Genomic DNA, 17,402 nt, shown 5'->3' with positions numbered 1-17,402 from the left:
TGCCTTCTCCCTCTCTGCCGCCAGGCTCTGATCCAGACGGGGCCATCTGGGTCAACCCAGGGACCACCTGCTGCCCCACCACAAATCCAGCCCCAAATTAGTTAAACATATACTTAGGAGGGGAAAGTTGCTGCTGCAACTCCTTCTCCTTCCCTCCCAATCAAGGGTGGGGGTTAGGTTGTGCAGGATGCTCCTTTGCAAGCTTGCTGTTGTGAAGAGGAATTGATCCTTCAGGGTGTTGCTTCACAAGTGGCTTTCCTCCTGGGAAACACCATTCAGGATCAATTGCAGGACCATGCAACAGTTGTTGAGTGGAGGCATAGATCCTACAGAGTGCTGCTTCTGAAGCAGCTCCTTTGCAGGGAAGGCACCCACAAAGAAGAAACCTGCACCATGCAGGATCACAATAGGTGTTGAGTGGAGGTATTGATCCTGCGGGGCATCATGCAGAAAGGAGAGTCAAGCTGCATTGGGCTCCTCCCATCTCCCAGGAAGAGCCAGACAGCAGTCATCTAGGTCTTGGCCATGGGTAGGCAAGCTAAGGCCCAGGGGATGGATCCAGTCCAATCTCCTTCTAAATCTGGCCCGTGGACGGTCCAGGAATCAGTGTGATTTTACATGAGTAGAATGTGTGCTTTTATTTAAAATGCATCTCTGGGTTATTTGTGGGGCACAGGAATTCGTTCATTCCTCCCCCCTCAAAAAATATAGTCTGGCCCCCCACAAATTCTGATGGACAGTGGGCTGGCCCCCTGCTGAAAACGTTTGCTGACCCCTGGTCTTGGCCTCATAGCACTCCTGATGCATTCCTCTCCTGCTTGCCTGATACCCTATCCCTGGACAGCCCCAGTTCCCTCTGCATCATCCAACCCAATCTGCAGAAATTGGTGGCTGTCTCAACCAAACCTCATCCAAGGCCTGAATCTAATTCAATAGGCACAATCTGTGTGAATGTCGAGAAAAGTAGGAGAAGATATATTGATTAAATATTATCCCTCCTCATTCATGCTAGTGAGCAAGCAGCAGAGCACATTCCCTTGCACATTGCTGGAAGCAAGTTGATGGATTCATTAGAAACATTTAAGCAAAGCCAGGCTTCTTCAACCTCAGCCCTCCAGATGTTTTTGGCCTACAACTCCCATGGTCCCTAGCTAGTAGGACCAGTGGTCAGAAATGCTGGGAATTGTAGTCTCCAAACATCTGGAGGGCCGAGGTTGAGGAAGCCTGAGCTAAGCAATCCGGTCTGGCTTGTTCAGTCTGGCTTGTTCCTGGTAAGTTTCCCCTTTTATTTCCCTCTTAAAAATAATAACACGACAGTCTTCTTTAAAAGTAAGAGTAAACTTTACTTGCATTCAGTTCACAGTATTATTCTGAAGGCAGACTTCAACTTGTGGTTACAGTTACATTTGTAGAGAAAAGAAGTCTGAGCTACGTCTCAGACTTTCTACCTTGTGACTTCCATCCTCTGTAAAGATGAGTCATGTTCTAAGAGCCAAAAGAGAGGAAGATGGCAAAAGAGCAAGAGAGTCCAAAAAGAGAGGAAGATGGCTGCATGGCTAGTCATTTTGTAGGGTCTGCTAGGGTCACACCCATCTACCTGGTCACACACAGGGGGAGGAGGCTTCAGAACAGGTATGAGAGGAAGTCCTCCCTGTCTGGAGCCACATCCCCCTGTGTGTCCACTCTAGACAGCAGGAAAATGTTGTGCTTGACTGCTTCAGTGATAATACATCCCACACAATCTGACTCAGGAATTAGGTTTCTGCTGAATCCAGAGCACAACCCTAGTGTTTGGTTTCAAGTTAGCTTCAAATCACATCTTTGCATTCAAAGATTTAACCTGCACCTTTCATAACATTTGAAGCAACCTGATAACCATATGGTCAGGCTCTCCTAGTTGACTAGGACAATTTGCGGGAGCCAAATTCTACAGCTACATTCATGGCACGGGAGCCATTTACCGGCATCTTCCCATGCTACTCAGATCATGTGAGAACGTAAGAGCAGCCCTAGTCCCAGCAGCCAACCAGATACCTCTGGGAAGCACAGAACCAGGTAACACCTCTATTCTGTTATTTTGCTGTTACAACTGGAGTTCAATGAATTCCACTTCTGAACTGGGAAGTTGCAAATACCCCTCATAGCTGGAATCAACCGATTTATTTTCCTACATAAATTTGTCTGATCCTCTTCTCTAACTTGAAAGCTGTATCCAAATCTTGTCATAGAGAAGTCCATAGTTTAATGGGATGATGTATGAAATATTTAATTTTCCCAGTCCTGACAGTTTCACGGGATTACTTTCAATTCTAGTATTATAAAGGCGGGACTCTGTCTCACCATGCATAATTTTATAAATCTATCCTGTTCCTTCTTGGCCAACTTGGGTCTTCTAAACTTTAAAAGTCAACCATTGCAGGGAAGCTGCGCTGAACTCCTTTCCAGTTTTATTGTCTTTTTTAAGACACAATTTCTTGAGATATGGCAACCGAAGCTATGGGTCACTATAGAGAAAGGAGGCCAGAAACATGGTTGCCATATTACCAGACTTGGCAATGCCATTTGCATAGGTGGTAGCGGCTCAGGTAGAAGCTACAGCAGGAGTTTATTCTTACAGGTGGGTAGCCGTGTTGGTCTGCCATAGTCAAAACAAAATCGAAAATTCTTTCTAGTAGCACCTTAGAGACCAACTGAGTTTGTTCCTGGTATGAGCTTTCGTGTGCATGCACACTTCTTCAGATTGGTATCTGAAGAAGTGTGCATGCACACGAAAGCTCATACCAGGAACAAATTCAGTTGGTCTCTAAGGTGCTACTAGAAAGAATTTTCGATTTTGTCAGGAGTTTATTGTTATAGTTAATACATTTCTCTCCCATCTTTCTTCCAAGGAGCTCAAGGTAGGATACATTGTTCTCCCCCTGCTCTGCATTTTATCCCCACAACAATAGTTGGTTAGACTGAGAGGCAAGGACTGACCCAAGGTCACTTCAGCAAGCTTGATAGCCAAGTGGTGATTTGAACCCCGGTCTTCCAAGTTCCTAGTCCAGCACTCTAACCACTACACCACAACTGAGTCTCATGAGCTGCTCCCATGTGGCCCAGACCTTCAGTGGAATAGGAGAGAAAGATTGCCATGGACTAGTTGGCCAAAGAGGAATGGTGGGAGGAACCCACTGGGGAACTAACAGGAGAAGAAGGCTCAGAACCCAGGGGTTGGTGGAGGAAGGAAAGGATGTCTAGTTCATTGTGGGAGGGATCACAGCTCAGTAGTGGAGCATTTGCTTTGCCTGCAGAAGGACCCTGGTAACAGTTCAACCCCCAGCACCCCCAAGCATGGGCAAAGCCAAGGGGTGCAAGGGGCAGCTACTCACCAAGTAAGTAAGTAAATTTAAACTGACCAATGGAGTCTCAGATAGCTCGGTCCTGCGCCCCCCCCCCATCCTGGCTACGCCCATACCTCCAGGGAAGGCTGGGGAAGAAGGCTCCTTGCCTAAAACCCTGGACAGCAGCTGCCACTCAATGCAGGCAATCCAGAGCCTGATGGACGATTGGTCTGACCGCTTTTCGGTGTTCTTAAGCCTTCTCCATTACTCTGCAGCATGTTCTAGAAGTGAAAAGAGATCCTGGGGGGGACACCCTCCACCAGGAAGCCCACTGCGACGCTAGCATGTTTCCAGCCCACCATTAACAGTAAACCTGTTGCTTTTCCTGCCGCTCCCTAAGGAGTCTGTATGAGACAGACAGACCGACCTCCACCCACCCGCCCCCTCCTCCGATCAGCGTTGCGCCGACTGGGCCCGAAACCTCGGCAAAGCAGGCGCGTCTAGTACCCCCATGCCGCTCCACGGCCCCTCGAAACAGCCTTGCAGGAGGCCAGCGAGCTTCCCATTCAGTCACAGCCCGCCACAAAGCCCATCACAATTGGCACGCCGTCGGCTCGCCACCACCGAAGCCCTGATCCAAGATTTAATGCGTTTTTTTGAGAAAGGCTGATATTAATAATCATAAAAAACCTTTCCCCCCCGCTCCCCCACCTCCTTGCAGTTCATGGGCATGATGGCAAATATGAAGCTACGCAGAGCTGCGTTAGAAGGTGGGAGAAACCTGCAATGCGACGGGAAAGGCGGGGAGGAGGAGCGGGGGGCGCAGAGAGAGAGAGAGAGAGTCTCCCTGCGTTTCGTGTTCAAAGTCAAGGGAGGCAAAACCCGCCCCGCGGAGTGGGGAAAGCTCTCCTCCCCCGATCCCCTCCCCCGGACCCCCCCCTCCGGGAAAGAAAGCGCGCTTCGATCGTTTTTCGAGCGGGTGGGGGGCCGCATCAGTCTGAAGAAGCCCGGCGGTAACCTGAGCCCCTGAAAAACATTAAGAATAGAGAGCTTGTCTCGCTCGCTCGTCTGTATCTCTCTCCACCGCAGGGGAGTTGGAGGAGGGGTCGGCCGTGGAAGGAGCGGGGAGGGCTGTGCCTTAAAGCGCTGTCCCAGCGGGGCTGGACAGGGTTAACCTCCAGATCCGCAGTTAAGCGAGGGAAGCGCTCTGCCCAGCGACCCCGACCCGCCAACACTTGCTGCAACGCTCGCTGCGGATGTTTCCAGAGAACAATGCATTAAAAAAAGAAAGAAAAGTAGATTTCCTGTAGATGTTCTGTTTCATGAGCGATCGTTTCTGCGTTCCTTCATTCGCAGTTATTTATTTTGCTTTGCCTGCTACCCGAACCCCAACGTCCTAGATGTGGTGGGCTGTAAATCTGAACGGAACCGCCTCAAATCGGTGCAACAGGGCTGGGTGAAGCGCCCTGCCTAATCCTTTTACACTGCAATCCTACACACACTCAACAAGGAAGCAGTCCTGCTGATCACAAGTGGCACTTCGGAGAAGGCGTGCCTAGAATTACACTGCAGTCCTAGCCATACAGTAGCCCTCAATGAGACTTGAGTAGTCTGTCGGGCACAAATTAGTGAATATCCAGGCTCCAACTAAACAGGAATTTGCCATTCTCCCCCCCCCCTACCCCCACCCCACAACCGTATGATGGCCTAGACCCCAGTGGATCCAGGAGGGTGTGCGAAGAGATTCCAGGTGCCTAGTTACTTATCCCTCTTTTGACCGGCTGCAAAAATCTAATTTGCAGAAATCCTCGTATTCCATCCCACCTTGGATGGAGCTCTTCTGACGATCTTCTAGATCCACCCGCCCCGCCCCCTTCCTTCCTTTCTGCAGATCGCTAAGGAAACCTGAACTTGGCTTCTTTAACAATACTTTTACCTACTGGCGCAATGTTGCAGATATAGGACATACTGTACTGTATATACAACAATATTTCCCCGCCTCACGCGCATGCAGGGCTTAAAGCGAGGGCTTCGCTCTATACTCGATGAACCCGCTCATTAAGGGAAAAGACAATGCCAGCATTCATTTGGGGGGCGGAGATGGCTTTCTCTTATCTGCATTCAAACCTGACTTTCATGCGCAAAAAGCTCTGCTGCAGAGCGCGAGCAAGCTCCTAAAAGTGGAAACGACGACACTGGAAAGAAAGCGGCGCGCACCACGCACCGTTCCCCTCTTTCCCTTTCCTGCCAACTTTGAAACTTTGCACTAAAAATGCGGTTGTTCCCAACCGGCAGACTGCAAGACCGAAAAGCAGACGCCCGCTGCACGCTTGTTTGTAAACTTTGGCGAGGTGAGACAAGCCCGCCGCGTGGGCGAGAGGACGAGAGCGCGTTCCCTCTTGCCAAAGTCCCTGGGAAGGTGAGCCGCTTGTTCGCCAACGCCTTGCAAAGCGAGCGAGGTGGACAAACAATAGAAAACTCTGGAGGTGCGGACCGAGCAGGGATAAAACGGCTCGCTTCTTTTCCTCTGCAGTCTTCTCCTTTAAACTGAACTGCAGCAGTGAAACAAACAACGCGCCGCGCACTTACACACGCCCTCCCCTTGTTTAGATCAGCTGCAAAAAAGGGGAAAGAAAAAAACCCACCCTCGTCAGATGTTTGTTAATGTTTCTCGGCGGCGGCCACCAGAGTCCTCTTCTTCCTCCCACCTCCCCGGCTATTTATTAGTAGCCAGCCAACATTTCACGTCCGCCTCTCTCGCTCTTTGCAAAAAAATTATCACTCACTTTCTGTGCGCGATGCCCCAAAGCTCTTCTCTTGCAGTCCGTCCTGCTTTCCTCGCCTGAGCAGCCCGGCAGCAGCAGCACTACTGCCACTCTTCATACTTCTGATCTCTCTCTCTACTTGGTGCTCTCTTTGGGAAACCTTTTTTTTCCCCCTCGCCAGAAACAGATTTCCTACATTTCATCAGTCCACATAGACTGAACGGAAGTTTAACGCTTACTTTTTTTCTGGCGGAGGGAAAGGGGGGGGGGCGCGTTGAAACAACGACACGGCAAATACAATTGACACCGGTTTACCCTTGAAACGCAGATATTGAATTACAAACTATTGGCAAGGACTTTGGGTTGAGAAGGGTCCAGCTCTTATTTATGCTGCTTCCAATATTCTGGCGGAGGGGAAGGAGGGATGGGTGAGAAATACCCTTTAAAAATAATAATAAGCAGGCTGGGGTTTATTGAAAAGCGTTTACTGCGACACTACAGTATGTTGTAAAATGTTTCTTTTGGAGATTGTTTAATTTTTAGCTTAGTTTCCTAAAAAATATCATTGGGTGAGAGGCGCATCCCATTGAAGTCAGTGGCAAAGTTCCCACTGATTTGAAAACACAATAAAGTGTTGTGGCTGGATTGCTGTAGCATTAACTTTCATGGGCATTCTCCCCCCCCCCCCTCCCAGGCATTTGATAAAGCTCAAACCACATTAATCCACTTACACATTAATTCCACATACACTTTCTCTCTGCTGGCTAAAGACATGTTGGCATGTGGTGGGGTGTCCAGTGTAACCCTCCCACTAATTAAAATGGTACAATCTCCTAGAAAGCTCTCCTGGCTAAGAGTCAATTAAATGAACAGCAGAAAGATTTGCACAAAAGAACTTCCTAGAGCAAGGTGTGTGTGTGGGGGGGGGATCTGTGGCCCTCCAGATGTGGTTAGACTACAACACTCATCATTTCAGCCATGCTGGCTTGCATTGATGGGAATTGGAGTATATCAATATCTGGAGGGCCACAGGCTTCTCATGTCTGTCCTATCCTCCTTGAGTCAGGCTTGTTTGTCTCCTGCTCTGCCATTCTCACCAGCACTCAAAATCAACAGCCTAAGACCATCACTTCACCTTTCTTCATGGTAGGGCTACATCTGTAGGTCTCATGCAAGTACATCTCTGACTCCTAACGAAGTGCCTTATATGCAGAGAACTGCACCACTTGGCTGATTCCCCAGACCAAGACCAGGTTCACATAGAACAGGGGTGGCCAACTCCCAAGAGACTGTGATCTACTCACAGAGTTAAAAACTGGCAGTGATCTACCCCCTTTTGGGGGGTTCAGGTCAAAAGTTCTTGAGCTTTTTTGTAGGAAGGAAAGTCCTGTTTTTGGGGGTTCACGTAAACGTTGTTGAGCTTCTTTAGGGAGGAGGAAAGTGACACTGAGCTTTTTTTAGGAAGGAAAGCCCTATTTTTGGTGGTTTAGGTCATTTTAGGAGTGCAGGGCAAAGATGTTGAGGTTGGTTTTTTTTAGGGGAGACAAAGTTTTTTAGCTTCTTTGGGGGAGCCACTGATCTACCGGTGATCTACCACAGATGTCCAGTGATCTACCGGTAGATCACGATCTACCTGTTGGACATTCCTGACATAGAACATCTGATTGGTCACTGTGGTAACAGGATGCTGGACTACAGGTCTGCTCCAGCCTATGACTGTCCGGTACCAAAACCATCCAGTCCAAAATACTGTCAGTATATACTTGTGGACTGACAACTGACAGTTTTCTGACATGGTCAGTTCTTGGCAGGGCTGTCTTAAGCATATGTGGCGCCAGGGTGCAAAGATCTGCCCAGCGCTGCCCCGCCCCAGGTTGCCCAGTCCCGGGTGTGCAGGAGGGTGGAGCCGGCCAGCCGGCTGCCTCAGCGTCTTGCTGGCTCAGTCGCCCCGGAACTCGCGGCACAGAGCCGCCTGTAGCAGAAGAGCCTGCCATGGCGCTCCAACCGATGGGCGGGTTCTTCCCCGGACTCAACTCTCAGGCCCCAGACTCTTGGCCTGGTGCCCCTGAGAGCCCGGCACCCAGGTGCTCCACACCCCTAGCACCTGTGGGTAAGACGGCCCTGGTTCCTGGGCTCCAAATACTTCAGTGTGTAGCTCTTATGCAAATACTTGTAGTTACAATGGACTAATCTCAATGACTTTGCCTTAAGCGGCTGCTTGCTTGAGACTATTTACCTTTGGAACAGATGCATCTATACAACATCCCAGGACCTTTCCGAGCACATTGTAAACAATGTTGTTCTTCAGAACATTCTTTTAGTTGCACTGTTCCTATCTAGCGCCAGTACAGTCTTCATGTACAGTGGTACCTCTGATTAAGAACTTAATTCATTCCGGAGGTCCATTCTTAACCTGAAACTGTTCTTAACCTGAGGTACCACTTTAACTAATGGGGCCTCCCGCTGCCACTGCACCACCACCACACAACTTCTTTTCTCATCCTGAAGTAAAGTTCTTAACCTGAGGTACTACTTCCGGGTTAGCGGAGTCTGTAACCTGAAGCAGTTTGCATGCACATGAAAGCTCATACCAAGAACAAACTTAGTTGGTCTCTAAGGTGCTACTGGAAGGATTTTGTTTTGTTTTGTTTTGACTGAAGCATTTGTAACCTGAAGCGTTTGTAACCCGAGGTACCACTGTAATGGAAGCTGAGATAGCCTTACTGCAGAGGGAATTGCCTTGTGGTGATTGGATTTTAAAATACTGGAAATGTTGAGCACATCTTTTAAACACAATGTGATGGACATGCTCTCTGGAGCAGAGCCTACAAAATGGCACTGTTGTAATGAAAGAGGCCTTTGCATGGCACAACTATATCTCATATGGATTGCAGAGCAGAGTGCCAATGCAACCCAACAATTTCTGATTATACAAGTCCCAACATTACCCAGATCTTCTTTCATAAACAACAGTTCGGGTTGTAAAATGACAGTGTTCTTCCACATTTGGCTCTACTCACTTTTGTTGTGCATGGGTTGTATTACAATTAGTGGAACTGCCCCAGACTTGATGGGCTATAAAGTTGCTGCCATTTAAATAAGAAGCTTGGTGCTCAGTAGGCAGAAAAATGGGGGGGGGGGACACTTCAGTGGTAGCTGTGGTAGGATATTGCAGGAATAAAGACTTAAAACATTGTGACTTATTATGCTAATAGTGACTCTGCATAAAAATTCTTCCATACCCTCTAGAAAGGGTGCATGGAGCATATGCAATCATTAGAGCATTTCATCTCTTTAACCAGGCAGAGAGCCTTTTCGGTAGTGCCACCTGCCCTGTGGAACGCCCTCCCATCAGATATCGAGGAAATAAACAACTATCTGACTTTTAGAAGACATCTGAAGGCAGCCCTGTTTAGGGAAGTTCTTAATGTTTGATGTTGTGGTTTAATATTCTGTTGGGAGCCACCCAGAGTGGCTGGGGAAACCCACCCAGATGGGTGTGGTATGTATGTATGTATGTATGTATGTATGTATGTATAAATAAATAAATAAATAAATAAATAAATAAATAAATAAATAAATATTATTTATTGGATTGGTAAACCACTTTCCAACAAATGCTTCCAAAGCATTTGTACAACAGAAATGCCAAAAGTCAACATATATAGCAAAAATGAAATGTACATAACAATCTAAAATACAGGTCTTAAAATCATAAAATTACACACAGAGTACAATATAAAATGGCCAAGCTACTGTTCAGTGAAAGCCCTCTTTACAATATACGTGTTTTCAATAACTGCCTAAAAACGAAAGGTGCTAGGTGCTTGTCTAAGTTCCATCAGAAGGTGATTCCATACAGCTGCAATTCCAAGAGCATGGCACCAAGCATGCAATTCCGAGTTCAAAATGAACACTTGCCTGTTGAGCACACTTCACTTTTGGGTGTGAATTGTCCTGCTAGTGTTGTAAGTATAATACTGCACTCTTTGAGGCTTGATCTGCAAACCAGTTTAACCCTAGACCAGCCAGCAACCGCAGTCTACCTGGCTGCATTGCAACATAGGCCAGTATCTTACTATAAATTCCTATGAAAAGAAATGGTGTTTGAGCTATTCACTTATAGTAGCCATCCCACCTGGTCGATATGCAATCTTTCTATAACCTTGTATATTCTTCTTTTGTATCCTGATTCTTAGAATGTAATATATTTTAGCAGGAACTCTTTGGACAGCACGTAGTATTTTAAACATTTTATAATAAACCATAACTTCCAGCCTTAAGACCATTTTGCTTCTTTAGAGTTGTGTCTTCTGCAGCTGATGGGCTTGGCTCCAACGTTTTTACTATCAAACATTCAATGCAAAAAACATACAACAAACTGCTTTAAACATAGAGTATACCTGTATGTTCAGATGTTATGAGGTTGAGTCTAGCCTCTCCACCAGGCTCACATACTCCCCCCTCCTTTCACAAGGCTGTGAGGAGGAGATTAGAACCTCCTGTTTCTATTTCAGGATAAGCAGAGTTTAGCACATCCTCCAAACCCAAAACTGTAGTTAATATTAACTAAGGAAAGTGAACATGAATCAGCTTCATGAACTATGGTTTTAAGTTGTCCTGTTTCCACTAACCATAGTTAGGATTAACCATAGTTTGCTTTGTGTTTGAACAACACATGGCAAACTGTAATTAAACAAAAAACAGAAAAGGCTTCTGAACTCCTTACAGCCTCACCAGATGAGGAAGTGGAAATCTGTGAGCCTGGAGGGAGGCTAGGCTTTTTGTTATAACATTAAACTATGGTTTAGCATTACATCCAAACCACTGTTTTCAGTTAAGAATCAAATATGTGGCTAGATCACACAATTAATCCATTTTATTTTTAATACATCAGCAACTAAAACCATCTTCTATAACATAATCAATGGCTGCCCCTAACAAAATTCACCTAATTAGTTTCTTGCAATGGCCCCAACACATGCAAAAGGATTTGAAGTAACCCACACAGATTGCAGACCCCACCTCCTCTGTTTAATTGTCTCATTTTTGCTGCGCAAGAAGTTTGTTCCTTGCAAGAGATCAGCTTCAGATGACAAACTCCAGCTGTTTTGCACTACAACTCCCATCAGCCCCAGTCAGCACGGGCGTTGTAGAGAGTTGATGGGAGTTATAATCCAAAACGTCTGGAGGGCACCAGGTTGGCAAAGGCTGCATAGATAAAATAGAATTTGCTTTTTCTGCCATACTTCTTCCCTGATTCCTGAAGCCAGACTGATTGAAGCCATTCCTCCAAAATCCACATACAAATAAACTGACAGCTGCCTTGGGGACAGAAACGTGGGTTGTACCACCTTAGCAGAACTGGAGGAAATTGCTTTTGGTAATACAGTGGTACCTCTGGTTAAGTACTTAATTCATTCCAGAGGTCCGTTTTTAACCTGAAACTGTTCTTAACCTGGAGCACCACTTTAGCTAATGGGACCTCCCGCTGCACCGCCAGAGCACAATTTCTGTTCTTATCCTGAAGCAAAGTTCTTAACCTGAAGTGTTATTTCTCGGTTAGTGGAGTCTGTAACCTGAAGCGTATGTAACCCGAGGTATCACTGTACTTGGAGAAGTACTTAGTCCATCCAATGGCACCACTCATACTCCTCCTTGCTATCTATATATTGCTGGTAAATGGTCTTTTCAACTTGATTCTGTGCACTTTGAAGTACACAGGATCAAGAAAATCCAAATTTTTCCAGAAAATGCATGACTTCATACTTTGCTCAAGAAAAACCCCACATTTGGAATGAATCTCTGAACTTATTCCAGATTCCAGGCTATAAACTAGCCAGTTATGTATATGTGTATTTAACTGTAGAGCACGTTTAAAAAAAAGCTGGAAAGGTTGTGCAGCCACATACACACTCCCCCTTAAAATGGTGGATAATGCGTGCCTTAAACAATGGTCCAAGACATATGGCTGGGAGGAGAACATGCCAAATTGTCTATATTTAGTTAGTCTGTACTCCCCCCCCTTGCATGTGATACATTTACTGAGCTTTTATTCTTGCTTTTGCTGAGCAGCCATCAAATGCTAATGCATTCTGCAAAATATAGCTTAACAAAGGCTAGTAAATCTGCACAACTCAGAGCAAACCCTATAGAAGAAGGCCTGGTTAGGCCCGACTGCCAAACATACAGCTGAAATCTACATTATAAGCTACAAATAATGGAGGGATTTGCACTTCGAACAAGGTTTGCGCCTTTTCTGTTTCACACTTGTGATTGAATTTTGTCTCCAAGTTTGGCGACTCTTCAAAGGGCAGCTTTTAATAAGGTTTGCAGAGGAAATATAAAAAATGTTATTTAAGATGCTAACGTCTTGCCTTACATTTTCAGGGTCCCTCATGATCAACCCCAACCTAAGAATGGGAGAGTTATTGTTACTGAGTTGGTCCTAGAGAGCAACTGATAATACATTGGCCTAGCCTCTAAAATAGGTAAAGGTAAAGGACCCCTGACAGTTAAGTCCAGTCACAGACGACTCTGGGGTTGCGGCGCTTATCTCACTTTACAGGCCGAGGGAGCCGGTGTTTGTTCATAGACAGTTTTTCCAGGTCATGTGACCAGCATGACTAAGCCACTTCTGGCACAACGGAACACTGAAATAAGTGTTTCCGGCGCACGGAAATGCCGTTTACCTTCCCGCCGGAGCAGTACCTATTTATCTACTTGCACTTTTTGGCGTGCTTTCGAACTGCTAGGTTGGCAGGAGCTGGGACCAAGCAACGGGAGCTCACCCCGTCGCGGGGATTCGAACCGCCGACCTTCTGATCAGCAAGCCCAAGAGGCTCAGTGGTTTAGACCACAGTGCCACCCGCGTCCCATGGCCTAGCCTCTACCGCACTACAATTCAAGTCCTTTTTTTTTAAGGCAGAGATTTTTCTTTCATTGAAGAGTGTATACTTCCCTGAATTAAGAGACCCTGCAGACAGTAGAACACTGTTCTCAGAGTGGCCAACCAGAATTCACTGGGAAGCTCACAAACAGGACCAGAATGCAACAGCACTCTTCCCCTCCTGCGGCTTCCAGCAGCTTGTATTCAGAAGCATGCTTCCTCAGACAGTAGGGGTAGAGCATAGTTCAGGGTTAGTAGCCAGTGATACTAAAAAGAGGTTTGTTATGATGCCAATTAACATTGTTACATTCAATAGGGAGCACAAGAAGTACAATTCTCCAAAGAGAAGCTGGCCAGGGATGCCTCATTTGTGGCTAGTTCTGCCTTATTTCAGTCACTCATTTGAAAAGGGAGGGAGCCAGTATAGGTTGAAGCAGTTTGTACATCTGTACTTTGGGGGGGGGGGGTCAGCTGTGCTCATCCATGTGCCTGATATCCTATAGAAAACCAATATGGATGTACTCCCTAGTGCCACTGGGTTGAGGATTTTCTCTGTCTAGCAGTTCCATCTTGAACTTTTGTGTCAGTGGACCTGTTTACCCATTTAAGGAGATGCGAGACGTGATGCCCCCTTGATGTTGTGGACTACAACTCCCAAAAGCCCCAGGCAGAGTGGTCAATAGTCAGAGGTTATGGAAATTGTAGTCCAAAACATCTAGAGCAGCACCTTATTGGCTATCCATGTGTTAGACTAGCAGTGCTCTAAACCCATAGGATTGCAAGGCTCAGGTGTGAAGAAAACCCTGCTTTTCCACATGAATATTCTGAGGCCAGAAGAGCAGCTGAGACATTGGAATGGAAAGAGGTTCAAGACTGTCCTTGGATCAGGGCTATTCATGCCTTGTGGGCTCAGGTGCAGAGCAGCCATGGGCAGGGAGGGGGCTGTGTATAATATAATAACACGGAGATACAGGTCAGCGGTATTGGGACTACCACAACTTTATGGACTACCGATGTCAGCAGGTTTTGGCATAGGCATTGGGTTTGTATCCTGAAATCAAGCAGTCCATCTGCTGGTTGTTGATTGGTAGGGTTGGCCAAGGTTAAGGGGCATGCTATGGTGTGTTTCATATCTGGGTTATCCCCAAGTTCACCATTTGGGGTGCTATGGCCCATCAGCCTCCAATCTGGGTGTCTGGACAAGAAGCACCCATCGCAGCAGCTGGCCTATAGTTCAACCATTGCAAAATTTAAATCTTCTCAGTCACTAAAATTGGGAAGGGTGCCATCATAAATCCAAGAGAACAATGTAGGGTTAGCTACAGCTCCTATTTTCTCTTTTGTGTTATTGTTGTTTTGCATCTGAATGAATTACTTTTTCCACTTCCCATTCATAAAAAGCCTTCCTTGTCTTGCATTTTTCTAAATGTTGTTGATTATGATTGATGCATGGAAGGTCTAAGAAGGCATGAGATGCACAGAAGAGAAAAGAGTTGGAATGAAAGTTGTGGAAATCAAACAAAGGGGCTGTCAGAAAAAGCTCCTATAATATCTCACCCTTACATATAGCAAACTTGCAACAGTGGTACCTCTGCATAGTTTATGATGTTGTACTGTACTGACATTGGATCCCTTCCCAAGAATCTATTTGTTGAATCAATTGAGTCTGGGCATTGTGTTGTTTTATTTTCATTTATATGTACTTTATTAGCTCCCATTACAGAGTAAAAAACAAAAGCAAAGCACCGTACTCCTACAACCATGTTGACATTAATTTAATCAGTACTTTAAAACAAACAGAAAGCAGAACAGTCATACAATAGCACAGAATAAAGAATAAAATATTATTCTCATGCCAAAAGCAGATGGGAAAATAAATACTCTCAGTTGGCTATGAGCCTTCAAATGTTTAGGACTACAACTCACATCAGCTCCAGGCAACATGGGACTTGTAGCTCAAAATGTCTGGAGGACACCCATGTGGAAATGCTAAGGTAGATATTTCTAGGAAGGGGGGCTGAGGAGGTAGGTACCATCACGGAGAGTGCTCTAACTTATATCCCTGATAATCTAACCAATGGAGCCTGGTCCATTAGGTTAAATGGGGCACTGCCCAAGCAACTTCAATCTGCCCCCAGCCAGCCTCCATCTGCCTGCCTTCTTGCAACCTCTTCAGGAAATGGCTCCACCAATCATTGGCTTTGGCTCCACCAACTGTTGGTCTCCATGTCTCCCACTCTTCTGGTCCCAAGGGACACCAGCCAGCACTGAATCTCACCGGTGTTCTAACATAAAGTCAATGTCATCATTTCTCTTGAACCATCTGGGGAAATGATCACATGATTTATGACAGCCTATGCTACACTTTCTTTTTAAAAAAATGACAGCTCATTTGCCAACCTTCAATCCCTTTTCATGTGTTCTCCCCTCACAACATGGGAACAGGCATCCTGGCCGATCTTCTAGCATTCTTCTGTGAATTACTGGCATGATGTATATGAAGTGCTTCACAAACTTGAAATATGCTGCACATAAACACTAAGTGTGATTCTGTTTAACAATCATATTGTTGCATTATCTAAGACTCAGAGCAACTGCTTTTCTAAAAAAGCAATAAACTATTCCTTTAAAAGCACACAAGAAATAATACAAAGAAAAGAAAGCCCGAAAATGTTACCATTCCAGAAGAATGCAATTTTTAAAGACTTGTAGAAAGCAAAGTAAAGCCCAGTCAGCTTGCCCATCTGCACTTCCTTTATCTATAATCCCACATTTCTGCTTTTTATGTTACTATACAGTCTCTTCCTTGCAGGATACAAATCTAAGTTTCTCATAAACTCATTAATATTTTTGTTTCAGTTTCCTTTCCCGGTAACATGTTCCAAATGTTTTCTAGCTCTTGTGTGAAATTGACCTTGTATTTGCAGTATTCTAAAGTATTTTTTAAAATGACAAATCTGCTTCTAATGAAGTCAGTGAAAAAAAAGTATTAATTTCAATAGGAGATAGCATCAGGTTCTAATTTTTAGATTGTTTCCTTTTGTTTTTTAGCCTTTCACGTGTGTGAGCCAACTTTTTGACCCCATTCCAAGTATGGATCCCATTTCCATTACCAGATGAAGTCATCGTCCATTTAAACATTGCAGAGCCTAAAGAGTGCTGGCAGGTCCACCTTTTTTAGGTCCCGAGCCTCTGCTGAAGACTTTGGTGGCAAGTCCAGCCATCTGTAGTCTCAAAGAGAAATTCCAACCCTTGAAAAAGGGCAGGTCAAGTTTCATATCTACGACCAAATATGACTCCACCAATGCACCTCTGAGATGCATTTGCAACATCAAGACCCACTAGGTCTTTGCTTCGTCTATATGGACTGAGCAATCACATCTCCCTTATCCCGAATAAGAGGAAATTCAGCAAGTGTATATATTACTTTCAGCGTGAATTCACTACCCCCAATTGAGAAGCTGAACTCTCATCACAAGTTGGGGCCATCAGAGCTTCCCCACCTTTCACCCACTTGAGTGATCATAGAATCTTAGAGTAGGAAGGGACTCAATGGTCATCTAGTCCAACCCCCTGCAGTACAGGAATCTCAGCTAAAGCATCCATGACAGATGACCATCCAACTTCTGCTTAAAAACCTCCAAGGAAGCAGAGGACTAGCATTCAGTGTGCTGCAACATCACTGAATTGATGAGCCCAATTCATCTGGTGAGCTCTGCTTCACAATAAAACTAGGGATCAGGAAATTCACCATGGGGATGCCAGTCCACATGTTGAAGTAAATTATTGACCAACATCTTTGTGCCTCTCTGAAAGTAGCCAAATCAATATTGGGGTTTTGCCAAGAACTCCATTGGATACCATCTCGCAAGATTTGAAAGCTTATTCGAACAGTCCTCCTGGGATTATGGTACTTGAAATATGTGCATAATTGCATATTCAAATACTCTTCATATCAAAATACCCCAAGTGGGAAAATGTGAATGTGGAAAGGTAGCACCTCAGCACTGTCATCTCTTTGATATGTTAGCTTTCCATTTCCACGTGTGTGTATTTTTTAATTTTTACATGGAAACACACAGAGACCTGGAAGGACTGGACCAAAATTTCTGATCATTTAGATGTGCTATTACGAATACTGAACAGATGACAACAGCAGCAGCAGCAGCAGAATGAACTGGCCCTGAGACATTTCAATGATGCTGCACAGCTGTTATTGAGGATGACTGCAAAGCATCTTCGGTTTCTCTCTCTTTCCTTTCTGGTAAATGAGATTGTTTTTCTATGCATTTAGGACCTGCACTTCAAGCACGTTTTCCTAATTTGCTGTTGGCTGAGATTTTGCTGCTTATTGCTCTTAATCATATTCTGATTTACAAACAATGGGCATGCTGCTTACCCAGTGTACATTAATAACACATGCTG

General features: G+C 45.4%; 1 protein-coding gene across 2 annotated transcripts in view; it reads right to left on the bottom strand.

The window, feature by feature from the left end:
• The window catches only part of GAS2 (growth arrest specific 2), a 125,970-nt gene extending 119,608 nt beyond the window's left edge, over positions 1–6,362 (bottom strand). The window contains exon 1 of one of the 2 annotated variants that reach the window (XM_033150992.1): positions 6,110–6,362. The gene's annotated coding sequence lies outside the window, so the exon portion shown is untranslated. The remainder of the gene's footprint in view (positions 1–6,109) is intronic. The other variant, XM_033150990.1, reaches the window with a different exon arrangement.
• Positions 6,363–17,402: the final 11,040 nt, after the last annotated feature.

The sequence above is a fragment of the Lacerta agilis genome, chromosome 1, assembly GCF_009819535.1.
Source record: "Lacerta agilis isolate rLacAgi1 chromosome 1, rLacAgi1.pri, whole genome shotgun sequence".
NCBI lineage: Eukaryota > Metazoa > Chordata > Lepidosauria > Squamata > Lacertidae > Lacerta > Lacerta agilis.
Note: the sequence above shows the minus strand (reverse complement) of the source record. Positions and strands in the feature narration are given on the sequence as shown.